General features: G+C 42.6%; 1 protein-coding gene across 1 annotated transcript in view; it reads left to right on the top strand.

The window, feature by feature from the left end:
* Positions 1 to 22360: 22360 nt before the first annotated feature.
* Positions 22361 to 23011, top strand: part of LOC138794862 (leucine-rich repeat-containing protein 15-like) — a 32103-nt gene continuing 31452 nt past the window's right edge. The window contains exon 1 of the mRNA XM_069973785.1: positions 22361 to 22591. The gene's annotated coding sequence lies outside the window, so the exon portion shown is untranslated. The remainder of the gene's footprint in view (positions 22592 to 23011) is intronic.

The raw sequence follows: 23011 nt of genomic DNA, 5'->3' as shown, positions 1-23011 counted from the left end.
AAGCATTTCTCAGTGCTAAGAAATAGATGATAACATCAGCATCAGCAGGTGTATTCATTCCAGTACCCTGTGTGCACAAGTGACTTATAGTGTCCCTGTTTAACACCACTAAGGGCATTTTATACATATTGTTCCAGTAGCCCACTAAGGGCACCTGATATGTACTGTTTCGGTAGCCCAGTAAAAGGCATGTGATACATATTGTTCCAGTAGCCCAGAAAAAGGCACGTCATACATACTGTTCCAGTAACGTTCGTCGAATTTTGATTTCCAAGTGCCGCAATTTTTTTTCCCATAGACTATAATGGGATCGAATACTCGTTCGAATAGTCGAATATTGGTGCCTATTCGATTTGAATTCTCGAAAGTCGAATATTTCACTACTTGCTCATCTCTAATGGTTTCCACAGATCTGTTCTTTTAGTGAATCCGCAATCACAGACAACTGTACAGGACGTGTGAAGAAGGTCTAAGTCTCAACAATGCAAATAAGGGCAGGAGGTGTCTAGGCTGCATTGTGATACCATTTACATGTGTGACATTATCATAGGTTTTTGATGATGTCACAATGGGGTGTAGTTCAACTTTTCCTGCACCAGTCCCTAGTAATACTATGCAATCGACCCCATCCGCTAGCCCTGGTCTGATGTTGTACCTGTTCACTAATGTAAATGTGCCAGAATTCTGTCAAATTTGCTGCAAAGTTTCATTTCATGACTGAAACACTGTAATTTTGGCTCACAATTGTGGTTTAAAGTCTAAATTTAGACTAGACAGTCTACAGACTAGCATAAGCCCCTCTGGTTGAATTTACCTTTTAAGGACCTTATAACTGTCTTCTACCTGTGCCACAAACTATCCGTATCCTGTAAAGTTTTGGAAACCACTTACAAAATAATAACACAACAATCTAGGATCCCTGCAGTCTTAAAGAAGATCTACCTCTCCAATACCAACCTGTGCTAGCTGTGTGATCAGGCTCAGGGTACTAAGCGCTGTATTAAAAAGCCCAACATTTTAAGCGCTCGCTTACCAAGCCTATACATGGCTTGACAATCGTGCAGCCCTTGCTTTTTAAATAAAAATAATTCATACTTCCCTATGCTTGCCCATTGTCCTGCAGCCTTCTGCCTGTGTTCTCTGGTCACCGCTGACAGTTCTGGCCCTCTCTCTTCAGAGATGGAACAGCCCCAGGCCAGTGATTGGCTGAGGGGCCTGTCATTGAAGAGATGGGGCCAAAAGCGTCAGGTGAGCAGGGAACACCGGAAGAAGGCTGCAGGACAAGAGGGGAGACTATGGGGGAGATTTATCAAACATGGTGTAAAGTGAAACTGGCTCAGTTGCCCCTAGCAACCAATCAGATTATACTTTTCATTCCTCACAGACTGGAAAATTTAAGGTGGAATCTGATTGGTTGATAAATCTCCCTCTATGTGTTTAGAATCTTTACTATTTCTACCGGGTCATCAGCCATCAGGTATGCATTACTATGGCAATTATTTTTAAGCAGGTTTAAACAACAGCGATCAGCCAATGAACGTTTCTTGTCTTTATTACATGGATCGATAATCTGCCTGACTCTCTCAGTTCACTTATAGAAACTTATAAACAAGTTGGAATGTTAATCTTATATAAAAATTCTTCAAGTTGTAAAAAGTTCCTAGAAGAAATGGAAAAATTGCATGACCTTTAGAGCCATTAAAAGAATTAGGTTTCTACAAATATATATTTAAAGCGTAACTATAATTTCAGTAGCCAAAAAATTAAATTCCTCAAATAAAAAGCTCACGTGTTACCCTTTAAAAAGAGCCCTAAACTATGTTGATATCATGTACGCTCGCTGAGATATCCCCAGTTGTTTGGCTCAGAAGAATAAATGAATTTTTCTTCTGGCTGAGAGAAAGTGGGCGTGGCCTATCCCTCATCTCCCTGGCTGGCTCCCTCCATTCACTGACCAGCACCTTAGCAGATATATCACACACAGTGGCATCAGATAGAGCCCAAGCATACAATGTAAGATTAGATACAGAGCCCCTGCAGATGGTATCACACACAGTGGGATTAGATACAGTCATCTGCTCTCATACAACGGTAGGATAATGTCAGCCATGGAGGTAGGGGCACCTGCTGCAGACATCTGATAGTGAGTGCTATATGTACTATGGAAGGACTACAGCTGTGTTGTGCTGGGACTTGTAGTCCTCCCCTCAGTGACTCACCCACTCTCCCTCATGCAGTACATTGGAGTCATGGCTGGGATGTCCCTCCTTGTTGAAGCACTGAGTACTTGTCCCTCCATCCATCTCCTCCCCTGCGCTGCTCCTCACACAGAACACCCTCATCTCTGCTATGTGATCTCTGTGAGGGGAGGGGGGAGAAGGTGCTGCTAGGAGGTGGGGGAGGAGGTTTTGTTTCTGTTTCTCTCTGTGTCAGGGCTGTTATCTGATCCTCCTGTCAGAGTCTGTACTTTAAGTACAGATCTGCAGGGAGGGGGCGTGTCCAGCAGGAATGCAGAAGTAAGTCAGAGCCAGAGAGGGCTGTAAGGGCATAATCAGCCTTATGTATTTAAAAAAAACTGTTCATTTTAGGTTATTAATGTATATTACAAAAATTGTTATCATGCCCTAAGCTAACTAAAACTGAAAGGTCAAAATATTTTATAGTTACGCTTTAACCTAATTGAGCAAATATTGCTGGATACTAGAGAGGCTTTGGTATCTAGAAGAGGTGGCTCTGATGGTTCCCTATTTCTAGGGACACACTAAGGGTAGGGAAGTGTGCTCTGCCGTCTGATATAGGGAATAGGGGGCAAAGGAGGAACCAAGGGGTATTTACAGGGTCTTTCTGGAATATACCACTGTATACAGATTGGCTAGGCTATGGACTTTGGTTTTTTGTACTACAGTGCATTGATTAGCGTACGGCCAGGAGCCCCCAAGCAAGCTGGAGCAGGTACCTGGTACAGTATGTTCCCGGGGTTAATTGCGCTGAGTTTGACATACTTGCAGTGGGATGAAAATCTCGCTGCGAGTATGTCAGCCCATTGAAGTGAATGGGCAAGTATCCGCAACAGGTTTCACTGCGAATTTGCGGATACGTTATGTGTGTGTACCCTTACTGTGGCTCCAGGAACATAGGAGAAAGACAAGAAGGAGTGGACCATGGGTCACTAGAAGTTGGACTGCTAGGAGCAGGAGTGGAATGAAGGACACAGGGTGTGGGGTGACCAGTCTCTCAGGACTAAAGGCTTAAAAAAAAAAAATCCTAAACAATAAAACACTGCTTTTGCTGCCTGTGGAACTGTCCAAACTTCTAAAATATAACTTTATATATGGCTGTAATTACAGTGGGAGTGCAGATTTTGTGAACAGCCCGGGGCTTGTGGCACACTTAAAGGGGTTATCCAGCAGTACAAAAGGATGACCACTTCCTTCCAGAGACAGCAGCACTCTTGCAAAGTACCACCTCTGTGGAAGACCAATTTTATTGCAATATTTGCTCACTGTGTCAAACAGGTTTCACTGTGTATTAAAAAATATATTTATATGTACTATGATAGTAGTACATTTTTGTTGACACATTAACCCTTTCTTTGGGGAAAAAAACTCTAAAGTGTCATAATTTTTTTTTTTTAAATTTACATTTCTCTAGGTTTGAAATTCTCTGATTCTCTGCTTAACTTTTTTGGTATAAGGCTTAAAAGTTTAGCAGCAATTTTTTTGAATTTCACATAAAGTAACAGTAGTGATTGTGTGAGCGGCAATCAGATCAACTAACAGGAGTGAGTTCAGGTACAGCAACGGGGAAAGGGATGGAGGGATGGCTATTAGGTACAGCAACAAGGGTTAGGGGCAACTATTAGGAACTGCAACAGTGGTCCGGAGAGACCATTAGAATCAGCAATGGTATAGTGGTGATAATCAGATTAGGAAGGGCTTAATTTTAAGATTTATATGCAGGGCTGTATTTACCACTAGGCACCCATGGTCCAGGGGGGGGGGGGAGGGGAGTATCGTGGAATTGGTCAAGTCTGGTATGACAATATGCAGACTGCTCTGATCATTGATTCAATGTGGAAATTTGTTTATGTTTTAACCAGTTTAAAACCATGAAAAATGTGATTCAGACAATAATTGTACATGTAGAGAAATGCATGTGGCTGAAACCACGCTCCCCCAGGCTCCCAAGGAGGGGCCTCTTCAGGTTTAGTGCCTAGGGCAGCAGCACCTGTTAATACGGCCCTGTTTATATGTTACATTACTGTTCTGACACTGGGGGCTGGACATGGTCACATGCTCCTCCATGTTGGCCATCTTATGGACAGACTCACCACAGAGCAGGGGAGCACAGACTGGAGGAGGGGAGTCTGACTTTAGCTCTATGAGTCACCCAGGGAGCTGCTGTCAGTAAGTGCAGTGAGAACACTTACTAATAAAGTACACTGAGCAATTTTACTATTAAGTGGCCAACTACTTTAAGGAAGAATAGACACGGTTATCCCTTTTATGTTAGCCATATTGATTTGTCCGTACAGCAAAGTTTGTGGCTGCTCATTACTGGGACTTGGCACATTATATAAATGCTTTTTATTTCAGCCCTCATTCTGCTTCAAGATCTGGATATAGTTATTACATATATATTCAAGTTTTGCAGAGCTGCCACTTTTATTTTGTGCTATTTATATGACTTGTAATAATCCAGATGTGTGCTTATTTGCTCCAGATTACATCCCATTGAGACATTCATTTTTTCTCGGATTTTTTTCTTTTAGATTTAAAGTGAAACGCCAGTTTCATTTAACAAAAGTCATGATAAATCCTCAAGAATTTATGGAAAACAAAATCATACTAATATGGCACTTATTCACAACTCTTCACCTGTCATTTACTGATCGAACTGACCAGTGAACTGGTCAGAGTACTGTAAATTGTCACCTTATATTGTTTGTGGTCTACACAAGGCACTATCCATATGTTTTTAAATGTGTGTGTTCATTCTGTGTGTTTTGTTAATTTTTGACTTATTCACCCCTTCATGACCAAAGGTCATTGATGCATGGATGTCCATGTCACAGTGATCCGCGCTCTCCTCCTCGTCTTCTAAGAGCCATAATGCTTTTATTTTTTGACCTACAGGACTGGTTGGGGAATCATTTTTTGCACCACGATCTCTAGTTATAGTGCTTGAAAAAGCACTATATTGTAATCCGTATTCTTCTTCTTCTTCCGCTTGTTCTTCTTCCGCTTCTTCTTCTTCCAGCTTCTTCTGCGATTAATACAGCCCAGACCGATTTGCGCACAGACTCCGTTCAAACTGCGTTACGAAGCCCTCAGTAGTGACAGGTGTGCTATCTATTTTAATGTAATGTAATGTAGCAGAGCTGAGCCAGTCATGTAGCAGAGCTGAGCCAGTCATGTAGCAGAGCTGAGTCAGCCGTGTAGCAGAGCTAACACTCACACTACGTAGCAGAGCTGAGGCAGCCATGTAGCACAGCTGACACCCGCACTACGTAGCAGAGCTGATGCAGCCATTTAGCAGAGCCGACACCCGCACTACGTAGCAGAGCTGAGCCAGCCATGAAGCAAGTCGCTCTTAAAGGGACAGTACCTAAGACGCTCTTAGGGTCTGTCCACACGTACAGACTCGCAGCGTAAATCTCGCTGCAAGTCTGTCAGGTCCTGGCAGGTCCCTTTCACTACACACAGCGGGGCGGGAGCCGAAGGGGTTAAGGGGCCAGCAGAATTACATACATGCAGCGGTCGTTCAGACCGCTGCGAGTATGTAGTGAAAGGGACCTGCCAGGACTTGACAGACTCGCAGCGTAAATCTTGTGTGGACAGACCCTTAAAGCGAAAGTACCAAAGTCTCTCTTAAAGGCACGGTGCCCAAGTCACTCTTAAAGGGACAGTACCCAAGTCTCTCCTGAAGGGAAGGTACCCAAGTCTCTTTTAAAGGGACAGTACCCAAATCTCTCTTAAAGTGGCGGTACCCAAGTCGCTCTTAAAGGGACAGTACCCAAGTCTCTCTTAATGGGACGGTACCCAAGTCTCTCTTAATGGGACGGTACCCAAGTCATTCTTAAAGGGACGGTACTCAAGTCATTCTTAAAGGGACGGTACCCAAGTCGCTCTTAAAGGGGCGGCAGCCAAGTCGCTGTTAAAGAGACGGTACCCAAGTCTTTCTTAAAGGGATGGTACCCATGTCACTCTTAAAGGGACAGTACCCAAGTCGCTATTAAAGGGATGCACCCAAGTCACTCTTAAAGGGACAGTACCCAAGTCGTTATTACAGGGACGGTACCCAAGTCACTCTTAAAAGGACGGTACCCAAATTGCTCTTTAAGGGACTGTACCAAAGTCGCTCTTAAAGAAAGGGTGTCAAGGGTTAAATTTTCTCCTAAAGTCACTGATAAAGGGGTGCTCTTTTCAAGCACTATGTATTTCCCTGGAAATGCAAATCTATTTTTTTTATTGGTATCACACTGGTATAAAAAAAAACTCTGACTGCTTTTTATAAAAAAAAATTCTGATACACAGTTAAAAAAAAATCAGCATCCCTGTTTTTTGTTTACTCTTTTCCTTTACGGCGTTCACTGTGTAGAAACAATATTGTCATCTTTTAATAGCTTAGACAATTCTGTATGCTGTGATATATACAGTAATATGTTTTTTAATTTAATTATTCCCTCCCCATTTTTTTTTATTCATTTATTTATTTTCATATTCAAGTTTATTAAAGACTTTTTTCAGGGATACAGGAAAAAAAGGAGGGAAGGGGAGGGGGGGGAGAAAACCCCAGAAAATCTACAAATTATGCCATCGATCAAGAAATACATATACATCTAATATACAATTAGCATAATAAGAACAAATGACAGTGGTCAGATGAGAGCAGATCTCAGTGAATAAATGCTACCACAAGTGGTTTTCAGTGAAACAAGATTCATACTCAGCTCTCACCTAGTAGACCACTGCCTGACAATAGGGCAGTAGAGTCAAACAAGGGGGAAGGAAAGAGCAAGAGAGGGATGCCAACGTGGTCCATATTTTTATTTTTATAAAGGGAAAGGTGGTATTTAAACTTTTATAGGGGGTTTATTTTATGAGGAGTTTTAAAAAATATATATTTTTACAAACTTTTTTCACCCTTTTTTTACGGTCAAATATGCAATCATTAGACTGCATATACTAATGAATACTATGACATTGCATGTTGAGCAATAGATCCCAACCTAATAGGGGGTGCAATCGACTTGTGCACATGTTCCTGAGTTCCCCCAGGATATACCCAGTTTTACATTTAGGTTTAAACTTAACTTTTAATAGTCAGTATTAATAGATAAATTGTGCAATGCAATCAAAATATTGCTACCTCGCTCTCACTGTTGTTCAAGGATATCAGCCGATATCTCTCGACTAGCGGGGTAGGCTTCACTGGAAGTATAGATACTGAGTCCCGGCCGGGTTGTATCAGCATTTAAACACCAGGTGCACTTCTGTCGGTCCCCGGTGAAAACCGTAGATGGAACCACACACTGAGCCCAGCCGGACACAAGTGCACCAATAAGCAGAGTACTGCTACCCTAGAGTGATTTTGTTTGCGCTCTTTAAATGCTACTATTTAGCTACTATTAGAGTTGACTCTATGCACAGATCGCTGATCCGACAGGACAGAGGTAGATGTATTACCCCGTCTGTCAGTGTAAGTGATGGCTGTGGGGGTCCCAATTAGAGATGAGCGAACCTACCGAGGTTCCAGTTCGTATGAACCTGAACTCTGGGCTTCTGATTCCCGCTGTTTGCCCGCTCCGTGGAGAGGGTGGATACAGCCTGAGGACCAGCTTGAAAACTGGGATACAGCCATAGCCATAGGCTGTATCACAGTTTCAAGCCGGTCCTCAGGCTGTATCCACCCACTCCACGGAGCGGGCAGACAGCGGGAATCAGAAGCCGATAGTTCAGGTTCATACGAACCCGAACCTCGGCCGGTTCGCTCATTCCTAGTCATTCATCAGTCATTGACAGAAGCTTATCCTGCCACTAACTTCCTTAAACACCACAATCACTATGCATCGTGTTTAAAGGGGTTATCCAGTGCTACAAAAACATGGCCACTTTCTTTCAGAGGCAACACGACTCTTGTCTCCAGTTCAGGTGCGGTTTGCAATTAAGCTCCATTCACTTCAATGGAACTGAGCAGCAAAACCTCGCCTAAGCTGGAGACAAGAGTGGGGCTGTCTCTGGAAGAAAGTGGCCATGTTTTTGTAGCGCTGGATAACCCCTTTAAGGGGTAATGACGGAAAGCTGCATGATCGCACTGAGGTGAGCAATGCCAATCACATTAAAGTGGCGCCGCACACATTAAAACCCCTTCATAGCCATAAACGTATATATATGTTACTACTGCACATGACAGCATGAACATCTATAGCCGCATTGTGGACGTGAAGGGGTTAAAAATATAGCATTATTCCTATACATTTTTCAGAATCAGCGCATTTTTTGCATACTTTTGTAGCTCTTGGTATCTGAGGTTAATTGCCCTCCAATTTCCAGTCCATATCTGAGTACCCAGAATGTATGGCACTTCTGACCTACGCTTCCAAATCACACAGATCAATGAAGGTGGAGAATGTGACCTTAGTATTATATCCTTCTTGTTTATTTTATATATTTAATTAATGTGAATGGACTAATTAACAACCAAGTTTTTTACTATGTTACTATGGATAATGGCGCAATTTGTAAAGCTATTAGGAAACTATGTATACTGTATACCCCAAAAGAGAGTCCCCAAAGTCCACACCTTGGCCTCCATTTGTATGCAATGCCTCTTCACAATAATTACTGTAAATTCCACTCCTATTAAAGTTATATTACCCTAATGATGTCAAGTCACACACAAATCTGTTCTACTTGGTAGCTACGGCAGAATTTATAAAGCCTGTATGGAAGCAAGGAAAGGACAAAACCTGCAGTTAGTTTACTACCATTTCCGTGCTGTGAATACTGCAGCTGTGTAGTTACCATATGACGTATGTCAACCACACAATGTTGCTTGTGTATACCAGTTTGTGCATTTCTACTTCAACTAATGGTTCATGAATTTTTAGATTACAGACTACTACAGATTACAGATTAAGGACAAGAAGTTCCAGTTTAGATTTTTTTAAAAAATCATATTCTCATTAGGCTACAAAAAAACCTGCCAAGAGCCAGGCGAAAAAAATGCTATTGGCAATAGGGTCCAGAGACATCCTGGGAAAAAGTTATAGGAAGTACAGTGGTAAAAGCCAGATACCTGTGCCTGAGAAAAGGTACTGTAGCTCTGCTACATGAAAAGACACAACTTGAATGAATAGTTTAAAAATTTGTTACAGGTTTTAAATTGGGAAAGAACACAGAAGCTTCCAACCTCTGAGAGTGCTTACAGGCACAGCTTTCGTGTGCCGTTTTTCTGGCCTCCAAAATAACGTTGGAAAAGCTGTCAAAAACATCAAACCCTCAACATGATGATTCTTTTTGAAAAAATTACCACAGAGCCCCCCCCCCCCAAAAAAAAAAAAAAAACCTCCAGAGAAGTTTTTAGAAAAAGTGACCAAAAAAAAAAAAAAAAGCAAAGCATAGCATAAAATTCCATTGACTCACAGCAAACGCCAGGCCATGGCTTTTTTTCTTTTCATTGGGGTTTTTTCAAACATTTAAGGCAGCCTAAAGTGTGCTTATGTTTTATTTCTTCTATTGAATTGCTTTTAATCAATATTTGGTGATACAGCAGTCAAATCTTGCATTTGGGTTAAATCTTCTATTTGTGTTTAAGACATCTAATGCAGCTATTCTTCGTAGAAAGCGTTTTATTCAGAAATATTTCGTCTTGCAGCCTCTGCATGTCTGGGATTTTTCCACAGATTGAATAGGTTATCAAGATTTACAAAAACGTGACTGTTTTCTTCTCAAAACAGCTCCACCCTTATCCTCAAGTGGTGTGTGGTGTTACGTCTTGGCTCCATCCAGTTCAATGGAACTGGGCTGCTATACAAGGCACAAACTGAGGATAAGGGTAGTAATCTTTCCAGAAGAAATTATCCATGTTTTTCCTAATTCTGGACAACCCCTTTAAAGAGTACATGTCATGAATAACTTTTTACATGTCATCAGATGCCAAACGTTATTGATTGCAGTGGGTCTCATTGCTAAGACTGGCTGCAATATGAATGTACAGCATGGGGAGAGAGTATGGCAACATTGTGATCCACTCTCTGGCCACTCACTAATTCTGATCCTTTTAGTACTTTTTCTCCCTGGCTGTATCTTCATATCGCAGCAGGTCCCAACAGTGAGACCCACTGCAATCAATAACCTTTGACATGCCTGATGACACGTCAAAAGTTATTCATAATGAGAGGTACCTTATACCTGCCAAGGATTTAAAAATTGTATATTGACTAATACAGACACTTTTTTTTAGATTAACATCCAAAATAGACTGTATCAAGTAATATATCCTGATCCAAAATGTGTAGTGATGTGAGCCTTCCCACCAAAGATAGATGATAGTGCCACTATTGCCACACCTGTGAAAGTACAAAGGCGAGGCTGAGGGGGACATGTTCCATATAGTCGACAGGATAAGGTACCAACATAGTACCACTTTTCATGCAGCTTACTCGAGAGCCATGTTACTTGAAATTTAGGCGATGGTCTCTATAATTTTGGCCTGATCTGGAAGGTAAAAAAATTTCCCCAGGTCATGCTCCCATTTTAACATAAAGAATAACTTGCCTTGGGAAGAGACAAAGTCCCTATAAATTCTTATCCAATTTACCCTTGCTAACTAGGCCAGTTGATTCTACATACTTTCCAATTTTAGTGGTCGAACAAGTGGCACAAGGTGTTTCATCCAAATACTGTACGTGCACACAAACAATAAAGAAGTCCCAAGAAACTAACAACTGATAGACAAAGAAAGTACAGTGGTGCCTTGGATTACGAGCATAATTTGTTCGGGGACCGCGCTTGTAATCCAAATCCACTCTTCAGCCAAAGCAAATTTTCCCATAAGAAATCATTGATATGCAGACAATTGGTTCCACACCCCAAAAATAATGATTTATAATTCTGAATAACATGTAAAACAGATAAAACAAACATTCAGAAACAGCAGAATATGTGATATTATAAGTTACTGTACAGTAATGGAGAGGATGGGAAACACAAGGACTGACAGAGACTGCAGGGAGCATGAAGGAATGAGCAGGGCAGATGTGGGCACAGTATAGCAGCACTCTCTGTCCGGGGAGAGAGGGGTTACCTCCACAGTCCTGTCCCCGGATGTAAGCCCCAGCCTGAAGTGGATCTGCCAAGATTTGGGAGGCGAGGGAGACTTCCTGGGACAGAGTACAGTGCTGTAGACCCCGCTATGTAGGCCATGCTCCTCCCCCACTTGCTTTCCCACCCAGTACAAGGAGCGCTTAAACCAAAGCAATGCTCTTAAACCAAGTCACAATTTTGAAAAACTGTGAGCTCTTAAACCAAAACGCTCTTAAACCAAGTAACTCTTAAACCAAGGTACCATTGTATATTTACAAGTCTCCGTGCCCTGTATCACTTCTTTACCGAAGTCCGACAGCTGCGGGTGTCTTATAGTTCCTCCAGCTGCAACGTCCCATACCCAGCTGATGGATTGCCTGCTCAGTCAATCAGTGGCTCGGGCGGGACACTGCTCCGGTCACTGATTGGCTAAGCGGGTAATTTTTAGGCTGGTCTGTGACGTTGCAGCTGGAGAAGCCAATACTGTGATGTATACAGAACCCAGGCAAAAATTACTTTTGTTTCTTCTCTCCTTTAAAATAAACAAAACTGTTGGTAGGCTCCTTTATCCATAGTTGGATAGCCATACGTTCAAGTTTTCTGGGATCACAGCATAAAAAGAAGCTGTTCCTTCCATAAACAGGTGAATGTATCCTAAAAAGATTACTTAAGTGAGGAGGTCCAGCATGTGGACAAAAACAAAAACTTTCTGTATTATTAATCCATTAAAAGTAATTTCAGGTATTACAGAAGGTAAAACCAATCTTTATTATGCTGGTTTCCACATAGTGGACCTACTCACAAAGGTCACTGCTGTGGGATACACAAACATAAGTAAGAATTACACATTTTTCCCCCTTACTCATTGTACATTTATAAGTTGTTCCATGCCCTATCTCTATTGACAACTTGTTTCCAGCTAATTTCACATAATAATAAATAAATAAATAAAAATCATCAGCACGGTTATACAGGTCAAATTGAAGCAATGTTCCTCCTTGCCTTCTAGGAGCCATAGTCCTTTTAGTCTTCTACCTACAGGGCTGGTTGGGGTGTCATACTTTGCGCCATGATCTCTAGTTTTTATTGGTATAATACTGGTGTAAAAGAAAACATTTTTATTATTTTTTTACTTTTTTCTATTATAGAATTTAAAAAAAATCAGCAATCCTGGTTTTTCTTTTTTCTTTTTTTTCTTTTTTTTCAGTGCTCTGATTGCATATACTCATGAATGCTATGCCATAGCAGAGCATTTATCTGAATTATCGGTGATCTGTACATAGAGTCTGCCTGAAAGCAGACTCTATGCACAAATCGAAGATCTGACTGGACGGAGTAAAGTGGATTACCACTGCATGCCGGTACAAATGACTGGGAGCCCAGCAGCCATGCTGAAGGTGTCCCAATCAGTCAGTGAAGAATGCTTGTCCTGTCACTGACTACCTTAAATGCTGCGATCGTTGTGCATTGCAGCATTTAAAGTGACACCCCCTTTGTGCATTCTGACATCTCTACACAAGTGTAAAGGGTAAATTTAGCGGTTTTCATACCTTATTTTATATCATACGTCATGGTGCTTGTTCAAGTAAAAAGTAATCTTTTATCAACTGCAGATTATGTTAAGTGGGCGGGGCCTCACGGCATTAGCGTCACTTAGCCCCGCCCACAACACCACAGTTGGCCCCACCCCCTCACCAGCCATTGGAACAGGTTGGCCTAAAGGTCTAGGCCCCATCCCCTGTAGGTCGGCCCACCAATGGCCACCAAGGGGCGGGGAGCCAATGGTGGCATTGTGGGCGGGGCTAAGTGGCACTAATGCCGTGAGGCCCCGCCCACTTAACACAATCTGCAGTTTATAAAAGATCACTTTTTACTTGAACAAGCACCTTGACATATGATATAAAATAGGGTATGAAAACTTCTAAATTTACCCTTTACACCTGTGTAGAGATGTCAGAATGCACAAAAGGGGTGAGAGTGTCACTTTAAGGGGGTTAATGACAGGCAGCTGCGGTCCACAGTCTGGGGACAGGAATGTGTGCAGGGCCGATCGCATTGAAACGGTCCTGCATACATTAAAACCCCCTCAAAGTCTGGAATGTTTACATACATTCCTGCTGCACGGGGTGTGCGCAGCAGGAGCGCATATAGATTTATAACTGACGTGAAGAGGTTAATGGGGTGATTTAAAAACAGAAAATTATAGGTGCTTTCTACCAAAAACTTTGCCACTCTTGTTCTCAATTTTTGTGTGGTAATGCAGCTCAGTTCTATTAAAGTCAATGGAGTTGATGTGTATTAAATACATTGTGAGGACAGGTGTGGTGCTTGAAGAAAGCAGATATGTGTTTTTTTTTAAATTTTATTTCTGGAGAATTAGATTAGGTTTTGGGATTTGCAATAAGGAGTTCGTAAGAGGGAGATAAATTATATACCTATAGAAATCACAATTTAATATACATGAACAAAATTGTTGCTGCATTCCTGCAGATTTTGGCATTCCTTTAACACTTGTAACAGTCACTGTATACATGTGGGGGATTCTTGCACTCCACATAGCTTAAATAGTTTTATTGAGTACATTTTGTTTCTATAAGGGCTCTGCTTGAGTATGTATTTGAGTTGTAAAATTTTGTTTTTGTGCACTCTTGGTTATAATCACTATTTTATACAGAGTTGCAAGGAAGAGGTTGTATTCCACAGTACAATTTTTTTTTAATTATATTTGTGGTTGGTGGCACAACATTGCATGGGATCTGGATGAGCATTGCTGAGAGTACAAAAATGTGTTAATATAGATACATGTGACATAGAAGAGTTTTATACACCTTGGTCTATTACATTTGCATTGATTTTCTGTGTAAATGGCTGCCTATCTGTCGGGGGTGAACACGGCTTATAAATGTTGTCTGCTTTTAGAAAAATACAAAGTTTAGGGGTCCACTCACTTTTTAAAGCGACTCTGTACCCACAATCTGCCCACCTCAAACCACTTGTACCTTCAGATAGCTACTTTTAATCCAAGATCTGTCCTAAGGCCTGTTCAGCAGGTGATGCAGCCCTGACTTGCAGATGACTTGCAGCCCTGAGTCAAACGGTGGTGGCTTGGAGTATCTGTGCCCTAACTTTGGACCACCCCTCCTTCCCTCCTCCCCACCCGCTTCATCATTAGGAATGCCCTTAGAACATTTTCTCCTGTCTGAACACTGCACAGGTGCCGCTGATGAATAGGATACAATCTGCCTGGAGCATTCCTAATGATGAGGAGGGTGGGGAGGAGGGACAGAGAGGATGTGCCAGCCTAATGCATACACAATCTAGGCCACGGCCATTGGCCACAGGGCTGCAAGTTTAAAAGTTGTTTTTAGGACAATAACTGCATCACCCGTCGAACGGACCCCAGGACAGATCTTGGATTAAAAGCAGCTATCTGAAGATACAAGCGGTTTGTGAGAGGGTCGGATTGTGGGTGCAGAGTTGCTTTAGGGTGCGTTCACACCTACAGGATCTGCAGCTGATTTTCTGCAGCAGATTTCAGTTAAATAACTGAACACAGCATCAGATTTGATGCTGTGTTCAGTTATTTAACTGAAATCTTCTGCAGAAAATCAGCTGCAGATCCTGTAGGTGTGAACGCACCATTAAGCTGTGTAATAAATGTGTTTTATACGTTTTAATTTTTTTAATTTTCCAGATTTCCTGTTGTGTTTTCAGTTCCAATGTTTTTCTGAAGATATATTCATGTAGACATATGGATAAATGGTATCTATGAACCTTGCACATCTTGCACAACTGGTATGACGTTGACAATTCTGACTTTTCAGTTGTTTTAGGACAAAAAGGCAAACTAAGAAGACACAGGCAGAAACACAAAAGATGGCACAAGAACCTGCTTTGGAAGAACAGTCAAGAGAGACCATCTAATATCCAACAAGGAAACATCATACAAAAAAGTCTTCTCACATACAGTATGAGGGAGCAGAGTTGACATTGGGTCATGTCAAATGTTTTGATCAGTGGGAGTTTTACTGATGGGACCGATCAGGAGAATAAGCTGTAAGAAGAGCAGTAGCGCAAATCCCAGCTTGCAGCAATCTCCATCCAGACAGCTTCATTAAAATGGCTGCCTGGAAGGAGATGATCGACAGTCCAACGTGCAACTCTTTGGTGAGACCTCCAATGATCAAAACTTTTGACATTATCACAGGTATGCTTTAAGAGGTATGCTTTTAGAGAGACCCATATATTGCCTCTTTGCCTGTCAATCATGCCTTTAAATAATTCCCCCTATCCTCCTAATAGTATCAGGATGTTGATCACTAGCTATATACTTGGATAAATTGCTTATAAAATATGCAGTGACTTCTAGATGTAGACCCATTTAGGATACTTCAGAATCTTTTTCTTATAAAAATAGTGAACATTTGAGTCCTGGTGTCTTTTGATGTAACTAACCTTTACACACACATTATATATATATATATATATATATATATATATATATATATATATATATATATACTGAATTCTACAGTGACTTGATGTAAATCTTTGAGTGGACATTAATGATGTTATGATAAGGTTATTGCTCTCTAAGTATGTGCCAAATCAATTATATTCTCCATAGTTTATACTTTGCTGATACTTATGGGATCTCCTTACATACTACATACATCATACTACATACTACATACATCATACTACATACATCATACATCATAGTGTTATGATGTTTACGTAATTTTTCTATTAAAAATATAGTGTCAGAAGGTAGTAATATGCCTATGGTATTATTTGTCTACTATATTGTGGTATGTTACCAGTAACATATGTCTCTGACAGTTGATTACATGACTTAGAATAAAGTGACAGTTCTAAAAGATACTGTGCTACTGTCAGGGGCGTGGCTAATGTCTCTTGTACCCTGGTGCAAGAGGTCAACTTGGGCCCCCCCTGCTATTGGTATATATATATATATATATATATATATATATATATATATATATATATATAAATCTCAAGACCGATATTACCAATAATACCAGTATATAGGAAATATTATAACCATACATATTACATACCGGCATACTGTTACTAACCAAATCCTGTATACTGAGACCAATATTGCCAAAAATACCAGTATACAAGGGGCAAATATTACCACCACACTATAACCACTAACATCACCACCATATTGTTACTAACCAAATCCTGTATACTAAATCCAATAAAACACAGTACCATTTTACAAGTAACAAATATTACCACCACATACTGCCTAACACCGCCACATACTGACTAATACCACCACATACTGACTAACTCCGCCACATACTGCCAAACTCCACTGCCGCTACTGAATGCTCCACTATACAAAGATCACTATCACCTCATACAGTCATATAGAGGACCATATACATTACAGTGAAGTTATATTTAGTGACTCACAGGGGACGTCTTCTGTGATTGGAGTTCTTCCCTTTTAATCTTTTTCTCCATCTGCCATGGGCCATTATGAGAACTTCTCTGAGCCACAAATCTACAAAAACAGGGCCGTTTTAATACATTGGTGGGCCCAGTGCACTACCCTCAAGACTGGACCCCCCCGTCTTTTCTTTCGGCACTCCCCCCCCCCCCACACACACACATTATAAGAATCGGAGCTCCACACAGTATAATGTACTGAAAGTGAACCTTACCTTATAACACTATTTCCACCATACAGTGATTACACATTACATAAAAACTACACTGAACAAAACAGATGATACCATTACATAATACCGCCACACCATGACCCCTTTTACTACAAGCCAGTGACTCACAGGGGGCGTCTTCTCCGAGTCTGTCACCTTTTCTTTTTAGCTCCATCCAGCGTAGGCCACCTTGATGTCTTCTCCTGGCTGTGAATCTTCTCTTCAGAATCTTCCAGAGAAACATTTTAGGCTCCAACACATACAGTAGTTAGGTCCCTTGTACCCCTATATAGTAGTTACACCCCTCTATGCCCCCATAGTTTTAAGGTGTCCCTGTGGTATATAGACCCCTGTGTGCTCCCCCAGTTATATACAGCCATCCTGTGCGCTCCCCCAGTAGTATATAGACCCCCCTGTGCTCCCCCAGTAGTACATAGCCCCCCTGTGTGCTCTCCCGCAGTAGTATATAGCCCCCCTTGTGTGCTCTCCCCAGAAGTATATAGCCCCCTGTCCGCTCCCCCAGTAGTATATAGCCCCCCTGTACACTCCCCAGTAGTATATAGCCCCCCTGTGCTCTCGCCAGAAGTATATAGCCCCCTGTCCGCTCCCCCAGTAGTATATAGCCCCCCTGTACACCCCCCAGTAGTATATAGCCCCCCTGTGCGCTCCCCCAGAAGTATATAGCCCTCTGTGTGCTCCCGCAATAATATATAGCCCCCCTGTGGGTTCTCCCAGAAGTATATAGCCCCCCTGTGAGCAACCCCAATAGTATATAGACCCCCTGTGCTCCCCCAATAGTATATAGCCCCCCCGTGTGCTCCCCCAGAAGTATATAGCCCCCCTGTGCTCCCCCCAATAGTATATAGCCCCCATGTGCTCCCCCTCCCATATAACATTAAAAAAACAAACACTTACTCTCCCCTGGGTCCACCAATTCCTCTTCTCTTCACTCTTGTGGCCGCACTGCAGCAGTCACAAGAGGCCGCATTCCCCTTACCCTTGCACCGGCGCTCCAGTGACGTAGGAAGTGCAGCCACAAGAGTGACTGACAGGGAGGGAGCCAATGGCGCTCATAGTTACAATGTACAGCGCAGCAGCGGGTGGGTGGGGGGTCTGCAGGGGGCGCCATGGATTGGTAAGTAGATTACCCATCCATGGCACTCCCCCCTGACAGGCTGGTGGCCGGAGCTCTGTGCAACCGCACTGGTCGCACATAGCAAAGGCCGGCCTGCTCGGGGGGACCTTTAACCAGTGGGCCCAGTGCACTTAAACCTTTTGCCCTCTGGTTAAAGCGGCCCTGCACAGAATCTGCCAGACAGACATATTATGCTCCTCACCCTGGCACCATCCTCATCTCTCTACAAACTGCACATCTGTATTGGCCCCTTTATGCCCTCATTTAGTGGGTAGGCTGAGTTTATGTGTATAGACCACTATAGTACATGCATCCCTCTGTGCATGTTCTATTGTATATGCCCCCCCCCCGTGTTTTCCCCCTTATAGATGGCCCACAATGTTTCCCTTTATAGATGGCCCCCCTGTGTTGCCCCCCTTATAGATGGCCCCCAAAGTTATCCCCCTTATAGATAGCCCCAATGTTATCCCCCGTATAGATGCCCCCAATGTTTCCCCCTTGTAGATGGCCCCCCTGTTATCCCCCTTATAGATACCCCCCATGTTATCCCCCTTATAGATGCCCCCATGTTATCCCCCTTATAGATGTCCCCCATGTTATCCCCCTTATAGATTCCCTCCATGTTATCCCCCTTATAGATGGCCCTGATGTATCCCCCTTATAGATGCTTCCCCATGTATCCCCCTTTCAGATGGCCCCCCTGTTATCTTCCTTATAGATGCCCCCCCATGTTATCCCCCTTATGTTGCCCCCCATGTTAGCGCCCTTATAGATGGCCCCCATGTTATCCCCCTTATAGATGCCCCCCTATGTTATCCCCCTTATGTTGCCCTCCATGTTATCCCCCCCATCTGTTTAAAGCTGAAAAAAAAAAAACTCACCTGACAACTCGCTTCCCCGTCTTTGCTCTTCTCTCCTGCTCGGTCCCGTCCCGGCTGACGCGTGGCTCCCAGCTCTGTCCCGTCCCATCCCCAGCAGCAAACGCACCAGTGAGCTCTTTGAGCTCTGGGATGTTGCTTCCCGCACAGGGGGCGCTTGTTATAGACGCTCCCTGTGACGGAAGTACTTCCCCGGCGCACACAGAGCTTACTGATGTGTGTGCTGCCGGGGACGGAACAGCGATGCGGATGGGACTGCTGGAGAGCCGCGCGTCAGCGGGGGGGCCAGTCTCTTGTGACTGCAAGCAAAACACTGCTTGCGGTCACAAGAGGGAGTGGGAGGGGGCAGTGCCGTAGCAAGGTAGCGGCCTGGTCGCATGATGCTGTTGAGAAAGACCTGATAGTCGGAACGCGTGCAGCTTCATATGTGTGAATAAACACAGAGACTCTATTTGCTTCGCAAGACGTGAGTGCCGGGATTTATTTTCTTTATACTGTATCCACCAAACCATCCCCCCCTAAACTGCTGGTACTATCAGAGTCCTTTTCCGGTTGTGTCTTTTAAAATGCCCCGCATTAGGGTAAAAAAAATTATTTTAATCTGCAGCAGCCAAGTCAATGTGACGTGACCTAGAGTGTCTGTGCCGTAGGCTTGTGACAACTCTTCTTTCTTCCTCCCCGCCCTCCTCATCATTAGGAACATCCCCTAGCAGGATTTATCCTATTCATTGCTTGTCTAAACAGTGCACCTGTGCCGCTTCAGATCGTTAAGGCACATGCGTACTGCTTAGACCAGGGGCATTGCTAGGGTCCAAAAACATCCGGGGCACGAGCCACCGAGTGCCGTTGTAAGTGATTAGCAAAGGAGCCCAGTGCAGAAGCTTGTAACCCCAATGACCACTCTAATAGCCCAGCTATATTGCCGCCACTCATAATAACTGTGGTTAAGCAGACACAGGCAGCCACCCGCCCTGGGCTCCTGTCAAGGTCACTATCATCGGTAGTGGTGCACACCACTGCCCAGGCAGCTCCTTCACAGCACCCCCTGTACACGCAGCCTCTGGGAGGTCTGCCCTAACTCCTATCCTCTAGATCAGTGTTTCCCAACTGTTTCTGCTTTAGGGAATTCCTATCAGATAACGTTCTACAAAATGCAAAAACCTCATTCACTGACTTACAGGTGACGTCTTCTCTTTCCCTTTTCTGCTCCATCTGCCCCCTGCTGTGCCCTCTAAATAGTAATAATGCCCCCAGTGTGCCCTCCATATAATAATAATGCCCCTGCTGTGCCCCCATATAGTAATAATGTCCCCTGCTGTGCCCTCTAAATAGTAATAATGCCCCAGTGTGCCCTCCATATAGTAATTATGCCCCTGCTGTGTCCCTATATAGTAATAATGCCTCCTGCTGTGCCCTCCATATAGTAATAATGCCCCTGCTGTGCCTCCATATAGTAATAATACCTCCTGCTGTGCCCCTATATAGCAATAATACCTTCTGTTGTGCCCGTATATATAGAAATAATATCTCCTGCTGTGCCTCCTTATAGTAATAATGCCTTCTGCTGTGCCCCTATATAGTACGCCGCAGCGCATGCATCCAATGAATGAATCCAATGAGTGATGGGTGATGTCACTGAAGTTGCACCCTCAGGTAGCGCTCACTGAGGGCGGCCAATCTGAGGTGTGGGTCAGGCCAGGGGTCAGAGGCCATGGATGATGCCAATCTGGCACTTGTGGGTGGCGGCAGCAAATTACTCTCGGGGCTAGGCAGAATTATGCCTAGCGACACCACTGGTTTAGACAAATGATGAATAGAAATTCTGCCAGGGAATGTTCCTAATGAGGAAAATCATATGAGATCATATGCATCATATGATAAAACCAGTCCTATTAAAATAATAACCATCCAGGAACATACCCGGAATTCCCACTTTGGGGTATGAAGGGTGCCTCTGCGTCATATGAGAAAACCAGTACTATTAAAATCTTACTGTCATTAAAAAAAAACTTTGGACAAGCAATTGATCTTCCTTCTGTCTTATTGCTGCAGGATTCAATAGATGCTGGGAAGAGACAATGCCCAACTGCCAACTTCTCCACACCCAGAACCTCATCGGATTAAAACTTTTGATACCATCCAAGGTTTTTTTTTAAATAAAATGAATATAACATGGTAAAATCAACTGGAAGCCTCTGGGTGTAACAGAGCTCATCTACGAAGAGAAAGGCGTGTAAATAAAAAAAAGTGTTTGCTACATTAAATGGGTTTATACTGCTGAGTAAAATCCCCATGGGCTATGCCAAGCACCAACTGGTGTAAAGTATGCCACATTTGGACTCTCGAGCAGTAGGCACATTTTCTCTGGTGCATTCACTATCTCGCTGTCTGGCAAATCTGGGTTTAGCAGATGCCAAGAGAACATTACCAGAATGCATGGTACTCGTAAAATTTATTGAAGGAGAGAAACAGATATAAAGGCTGTTTTATAGGGTTTGTACTTGGCTTGATTTCACCCGAAGTGTGATGTTACTGCTACAGCATAAAATGACCATTTAGACAGTCATATGCTTCAAACCTATTCATTGACCACTCTTATTCCAGCAACGCTAGGGCCATGTGGTGTGAAGAAACCCGAGTGGCCTGAACAGATACTTGACCTTAACCCCATAAAACACATTTGGGCTGAGGTCTTTTGATCACAAGCTCCACCTTCTCATCCAACATCAGTGTCTGACCTCACAAATGCTATTTTGGCTTAATGGGCATAACTTTCTACAGACACACTCCAAAATCTTGTGGAACATTTTCCCTGAAGAGCTGTATGTTGGCTTCACTTCACCCTGTAAAACATAAGGTAATAATAGGGCTTGCACTCCTATTACACTAGTATTTGATATTTGCAGATGTTTTAGAAAAGCTATTGCTTAATGAATCTTCTATGGTATTAGCTATTAATATGTGAATGTTAATATCTATGTACATTGATTTAGTGAGGGGGAATATTCTCCTTGCTGTTCTACAAATATAGCTGACTGCAGCAGTAGCTGTGCTATATCAGTGCTAGGCAATATAAATGTGTGTAAATGAAAGCTTTATTTCTCTAACAAACAGTATAAATCTAAAGAATAACCTGTTTGTATCTGAAAGATCAGTTTAGCAAAGCATTCCTAGAAACTTCATGTGCCCTGCCCCTTCCATGGGCTGAAGTATGTTTAACTATTCATCTTTTCTAGGAGGCGTAAAAGAATCCCAGAGAAACTTTCTTCCCAGAGTGTATTAAAATTCACTTTTGCTCAAGCACAGGATTAAACAAAAGACAAAAAGTTTTTTGTCCCACAGATTAATAGCTTAATCACCGGGAAATCCCATTCCACAGTCAGGAGGAGGGCAGTACCCACCAACCACCAAAACTACTATGACTCCTGAAAAAATTGAAGAACTGCTTTAACCTATTGACACATCCCCCTCTGCTGATTCATTGATCTAGGAGCTTTATATAGGAGGGAACCAAACCCTTCCTCAGTCTATACAGCTGCGACTCAGAGAGCTACAGGATAGCAAAAAAACAGGGTAGGTGACATCTGGATTCTATTATTTTGCTCATATTCTCACAACATGTGTGCAGTGCTTTTTCTCTGCTGAATAGAACTATTATTTGCTTCAACCTTCTATATGTTCACTGGACTGAATAACTATGTTAAGGCTGCATAGAAAATATTGGAATTCTGTAATATTTGATGAACTGACATTTCAATAATATTTACAAATCTATAATAATATGAAAACAAAAAAAAAAACCCGGACAGCCTGAAAGGTTAGATTTCTTTGTATAAAACTGCAGTGTAGTATAGTTACAAACATCATGTCTCATGTTTTGCATGTCTCTATGGCTTCATTGTTTTTAAGTGTATGAGTCTCCACTCAGGAGCGTGATTGATTCAAGAACACTTGGTTTGCTGAGTTTCTTTAAGGACACGTTTCAAAACCTGT

Source organism: Dendropsophus ebraccatus, chromosome 6, assembly GCF_027789765.1.
Source record: "Dendropsophus ebraccatus isolate aDenEbr1 chromosome 6, aDenEbr1.pat, whole genome shotgun sequence".
Taxonomy (NCBI): domain Eukaryota; kingdom Metazoa; phylum Chordata; class Amphibia; order Anura; family Hylidae; genus Dendropsophus; species Dendropsophus ebraccatus.
Note: the sequence above shows the minus strand (reverse complement) of the source record. Positions and strands in the feature narration are given on the sequence as shown.